We start from the raw sequence: 5,930 nt of genomic DNA, 5'->3' as shown, positions 1-5,930 counted from the left end.
TCTTGTTCCAATGTCTTTCTCTGCAGTTGACCGAGTGAAGTTCGGACCCCGGCTGAGGAAGGTGACGGAGCCATACCCTGATTTGGTGACACGCCTTTCTTACCATTTCTTAGCATTGTTTGTGACAGCGCAGTGAAGTACAACTAAAGGTTCCATTTTTCCTTCCAGCATGACGATGACTGGAGTCTGTCAGGAGATGAAGACACCTCCCCGTAAGACTTCTTTACCTCTTTCTCTCTTTCTCTTCTCTTTTGGACAATTAGATTGGCTTTGTGACACAAACATCCCAGAGGCTAATAATTAAAAATATTACCATCACAAAATTTTGTTGTTGTTGTTGTTGTTTTTCGCATAGTTAGCACAGCCAACAGACTAATCCGTACTCAGCCAGCGGGCTAGACCGTACTCGGCCAACGGGCTAGACCGTACTCGGCCAACGGGCTAGACCGTACTCGGCCAACGGGCTAGACCGTACTCGGCCAACGGGCTAGACCGTACTCAGCCAGTTAGGGTGGTCCAGGGGTGGTCCCAGCGAAATTGTAAGTGTCAATATACTTATTTTAGTATTTAAATGCTGACTCTCTCCTCTGTGTTCTTAACACACAATTTTTATTTTAAACACTGGAAATCTTCTAATTCTGTGTGTTGCATCGTTCATCACTCAGCCTGTCTGATATGTTCAAACCCTTTTGGTCAGCAGCTCGCTGGGTGGGGTGGGGGCACGGCTGTGTAGAATTTGAGTTTTGATGTAGTCCTGTGTATATCAGCATGGCTCCAGTGCTGTAATTATGGATATTGGTAAATGATTGGTTTGTGATCAGCGCGCAGCCTCGTGATCAGAGTACGTCCGCTTGGACCCGATTCCTTCCCTCCTGTTGTTAGCAGGCAGCCAGGCCCGTAGTTGGATAAACAGCAGGTCTTCCTGTTGCAGGAGCCTTTTGGAATGTGTGGAACAAGCCCTGCAGCTCAGGTAGGACCTCTCCTGACCCGCAATACTCCCCCTTTCCACATGATGTCGCTGTGAGCCATGTTTTCTCTAAAAAGCAGATCATAATTTTTTTCTCTCTGCCTGTTGCTTTAAATGGAAAGAAGCTGCTGCTAGCTACACCCCTTTTCCCAAAGGCTGTGTGGGTGTGTCTCGCAGGATGTAGCCCAGCCCACTGGGCATGTCTCACAGCAGCAGGAGTCCACATGTGGTCTTCTGTGACATATGTCTCAGAGGACTGAAACAGGCTTTTGCTTTTAATCCGCAGTCAGACTTTGGAGATATTTAACATAATTTAGTACTTTAATAAGAAACTGGAAAATGCAAATTTTGTACAACTTGACCTTTGAAAATGTCCCAAAGATCTGATTGTGCACAAACCACTGCTTCAATTTTTTTATATACTTTTACGTGCTTATACTGCTTCTGCAGGATCTTGTTGATGTGCTATGTTTGCCCCGCCCCCTTATGTCTCTCTTTGTTTTTGTTTGTTTGTTTGTGTTTTGACACAATGATGCTTCCTGACATGATTTCCTTTCGCTTTTGGATTTCATCACCTATCTGATCAGGCCTTTGTTGATCTGTTACTTTCCAGGAGCTTAACCATTCGGCGGGCGCCATCTAGTGATGTAAGTAGCACAAACAACAACAACTAAAGTTGTATTTCGTCTTCTTGAACTGGGAACCTGAACCCAGACAGAATGATCACAATCAACATCTGAGAGCAAAAATCTTGTGAATGTGACTTAATTCGAGATTTGCCGACTTCACCAAAGGACAGCAAAGCACTACAAAGGACAGCAAAGGACTACAAAGGACAGCAAAGCACTACAATGGACTACAAATTGCAACAAAGCACTACAAAGGGCCACAAAGTGTTTGTTTGTTTGTTTGTTTACATCCTGATGGTACCATCTGTCATTCTTAGTTATCGTGGTACCCTGTATAGTGGTATAGTTCCACCATGGCAACCTGGTGGAATGTGTCCGTGCTGACTTTGTGAAGGTTTGTGAGGTTGGCATCATGTAACCACGTGCGTTACCCGTCAGTACTGTTCTTCTTCGTGTGTTTTGTGTCTTAGGGAGGTCAAATTGGCAGGAAGAGCGGTTTGTTCAGCCCCTCGACGGTGTCCCTGCCCACCTTCAGCTCTCTGTGTCCCAACGCAGAAGAGCAGGAGCTGACACTGAGACCGACGTGCACACTGGGGCCCGACAGCACTGGCATCACTGACCCCGCCTCCACTACAGGTACATCACAACCTGCCGCGGTCCGTGAAACGAGCCAGTTTTATTGTTAACGCTGACGGTCGTGGTTACCCCGAGCTGCTTCTGGAATCGTCAAACCCGATGACCTTCAATCCCTGTCACCCAGGCCTGGCCAGATGCTCGGCTATTACAGGATGTCAGACAGCGCTGCAAGTGACCTGCACTCACCTGCAGGGGACGCTGCACCTGCAGAGAGAAGCTTAACAGTGCAGCGTCTCCAAAAAGAGAGACAACCGCTATCACCTGAGTGGAGCACACTGCGAAGAAAGGCCGAGGACTCGGTGAGTTTGAACCAGCTGGCAGAAAACGTTGTTTGAGTCCTCTGCTAACCAAGTAACGTGCCGTGACGTGTGTCACGTGTGATGTTTATGTTTCTAGAGGGCTGATTGTCATGGACTCCCTCCGACACCGCATGTCCACGTAAGTGTGCAGTCCAAAGCGAACTAAAACCAAACTCATTAACAAGTTAGACTTCTGTCAGTGTCAGACCGGAGACCCCTGTCAGACCTGAGATCAGAGACCTGCGTCAGACCGGAGACCCCTGTCAGACCCGAGATCAGAGACCTGCGTCAGACCGGAGACCTGTGTCAGACCCGAGATCAGAGACCTGCGTCAGACCGGAGACCTGTGTCAGACCTGAGATCAGAGACCTGCGTCAGACCGGAGACCAGAGACCTGCATCAGACCCGAGATCAGAGACCTGCGTCGACCGGAGACCAGAGACCTGCGTCAGACCCGAGATCAGGAACTGCGTCAGACCCGAGACCCTGCGTCGACCCGAGATCAGAGACCTGCTGCGTCAGACCGGAGACTGTGTCAGGACCTGAGACCAGAGACCCTGCCATCAGACCCGAGATCAGAGGACCTGCGTCCAGACCCGAGATCAGAGACCTGCGTCAGACCGGAGATCAGAGACCTGCGTCAGACCGGAGGACCTTCGTCAGACCGAGATCAGAGACCTGCGTCAGACCGAGATCAGAGACCTGCGTCAGACCCGAGACCAGAGACCTGCGTCAGGACAGGAGGACCAGAGACCTGCGTCAGACCCGAGATCAGAGACCTGCGTCAGACCGGAGACCTGCGTCAGACCCGAGATCAGAGACCTGCGTCAGACCGGAGACCTGTGTCAGACCTGAGATCAGAGACCTGCGTCAGACCGGAGACCAGAGACCTGCGTCAGACCCGAGATCAGAGACCTGCGTCAGAACCCGAGATCAGAGACCTGCGGCAGAACCCGAGATCAGAGACCTTGCGTCAGACCGGAGACCTGGCGTCAGACCCGAGATCAGAGACCTGCGTCAGACCCGAGACCTGCGTAAGACCCGAGATCAGAGACCTGCGTCAGACCCGAAAATCAGAGACCTGCGTCAGCACCGGAGATCAGAGACCTGCGTCAGACCCGAAATCAGAGACCTGCATCAGACCGGTGACCTGTGTCAGACATGAGCTGCATCCAGGCAGTGGGGGTTGTCAGTTCTCAAACACTTTACACTATAGCATCCGGGGTTAAGCACCAATGGCCCTCGGGTCCCATATAGGTCACATCAGTTCTGCCAGGATGCACAAGTGCCAAATGTTGACACCATGAAACCACCCTAGGTTCTGAGTGGCAACCACCTCTTGACGGTTCCCATCTATCTAGTGTTGCCTTTGGGATTTGGAGACACCTCAGAATAGCTTATAGAGTCTTTAGGTCGTTGGACATTCCAGTATCTTTGCAGGAGAACAAGGGTCAAAGTCTTCAGGGTCCCGGTGCTTCTCGTCTTACTCTACGGTTGTGAGTCTTGGACCATAACAAGTGACCTAAGTTGACTATGTATTTTATACCATTAGGTCTTTTTGGAAGATCCTTGAGTAGCGCTGGAGTGTATGAATGGAGTTGTCGTCGTGAATGCCCCGTTTGTGTTGGAACCCGAACATGTCTGAGGCCTTTGTTTTGTTTCGTTTTATAGATGGGAGCCTGTTTCTCCAAAGTCTTTAATGGCTGTCCTCTTAAAATCCACTCTGCTGTCACCTGGATTCTGCCAAAGACGAGAGGTTTGTTGTTGGCGTCCAAACTGGGGGGAGTGGTCTCGAATGCCAGAAAGGTTGACGGCTGAAAGTTGTGGCAAAATGAAACGTTGTTCCTTGAATGATTTCTCCGTTGTAGATCAGTATCTTATTCTTGGGGCAGAGGAGGGCACCTACACACTCAACCTCAACGAACTCCACGAAGATACGCTGGAGAAGGTCAGTAATAATAATAATAATAATAATAATAATAAAATCAATAAATAACACTATCCAAAAAGGTCAGTCACCCAAAAATGTTGACAATTTTTTTTTGTTTATTTTCTTCTTTTTTTCTTCCAGCTGCTCCCTCAGCGGTGCACGTGGCTGTATGTTATGAACAACGTGCTGATGTCCATATCTGGTAACTAACCCCCTCATGTAACATGATTGGAGCATTTTTAAATTTTGACCCCTGTGTAATTCTTTATTGACCCCTGTAACTCATTAGAGGTCAACTCCAGGATGGCTCCATATCTGAAAATAAACATTAATTTAGAATATGTGTGCCAAATTCCATGCTTTTATCACAAAATTAACAATTGTTTTGCTATGCTACCAGAAACAACAGCTCTAAATGACAAAAAAATATCCTTTAGTGAATGAGTAAATAAAACAAATCATGCTCTCTACCCGAAAGACCACACTGTGGAATAGAAAGAGGGAATATAACTTTTATACTACTCAGTACAACACTTGTTTGGACTGAGATACAACAAGAACAGCAACAGAAAACCAGCTAAACTAAGTCTTTTCTATAATGTTTACAAAAGAATATTGAAATGTTTCCGTCTTGTATAATCTGTTCAGTTACCAAAAGAAGCAGTTACTCTCAGTTGGTGCCTGGTAGAATAACATGGATTGACTCATTAACTTCTGCTGACTAATGCAGTCTTGTGTGACGGAAGCCGGTAGGAGTTGAGGTGCAGCAGTAGTCAGTAACAGCTAATAGGACTCTCTAGCCACAGGGCCAGGGCCCGGGTTTTAGCAGAGCAGGGGTCTGCAACCTTTACCGTCAACAGAGCCAGTTTTGTCCCGTCTTCCACAAATAAAATTCTTCTAGAGCCACAAAACACATTTGACCTTTAAAATGAATGAATAAAGATAACACAGCTTATAAAGTTTTTCTATACACAGTTCAGCTATGTATATTTTTTAATAGTTGGTTTTTTTTTTTACAACCTCAAATCAGAAAACTTTGGATGATACGGAAAATGTGTTGGGGGGGGCATAATGATCCTGCATGTTTTTCTGTAGTCATCTTCATTTTATTTGTTTATATACATCCATTCCTACATTTTGGTTGCATTTCTGAAATTACAGAGCTGCTATAAAGAAAAGTGTTAACATTTTATTGTTTTTTTTAACTTTGTAGAACAAATGTAAACACCAAACTCTTATAAAGAAGAAAAAACTACATGGACATGTGCAGGAAAAACTTTGATATAAACTGAAGAGAACAGTGCAGGCTGATTTGACTCCCCATATTTGAAAATAATAAGAATAAAATAAGAGGTAAGTTATTTTGAAATAAATAAAACGTATAGCTGCAGCCTAATAACTTCAAAAAAATAACATAAAAATTATCCAGCTTGTATTTTTATTATGACTAGGGTTCATTTTAGTGTGAT

At 46.1% G+C, this 5,930-nt stretch overlaps 1 long non-coding RNA gene across 1 annotated transcript; it reads left to right on the top strand.

The window, feature by feature from the left end:
• The first annotated feature begins 224 nt into the window (after positions 1-224).
• Positions 225-2,174, top strand: LOC117504874. The gene is made up of 3 exons (XR_004558932.1): positions 225-970; positions 1,581-1,614; positions 2,067-2,174. It is a non-coding gene; the product is annotated as an uncharacterized LOC117504874 (long non-coding RNA).
• The last annotated feature ends 3,756 nt before the right edge of the window (positions 2,175-5,930 follow it).

Source organism: Thalassophryne amazonica, chromosome 23 (genome assembly GCF_902500255.1).
Source record: "Thalassophryne amazonica chromosome 23, fThaAma1.1, whole genome shotgun sequence".
In the NCBI taxonomy this organism is placed as follows: Eukaryota; Metazoa; Chordata; class Actinopteri; order Batrachoidiformes; family Batrachoididae; genus Thalassophryne; species Thalassophryne amazonica.
Note: the sequence above shows the minus strand (reverse complement) of the source record. Positions and strands in the feature narration are given on the sequence as shown.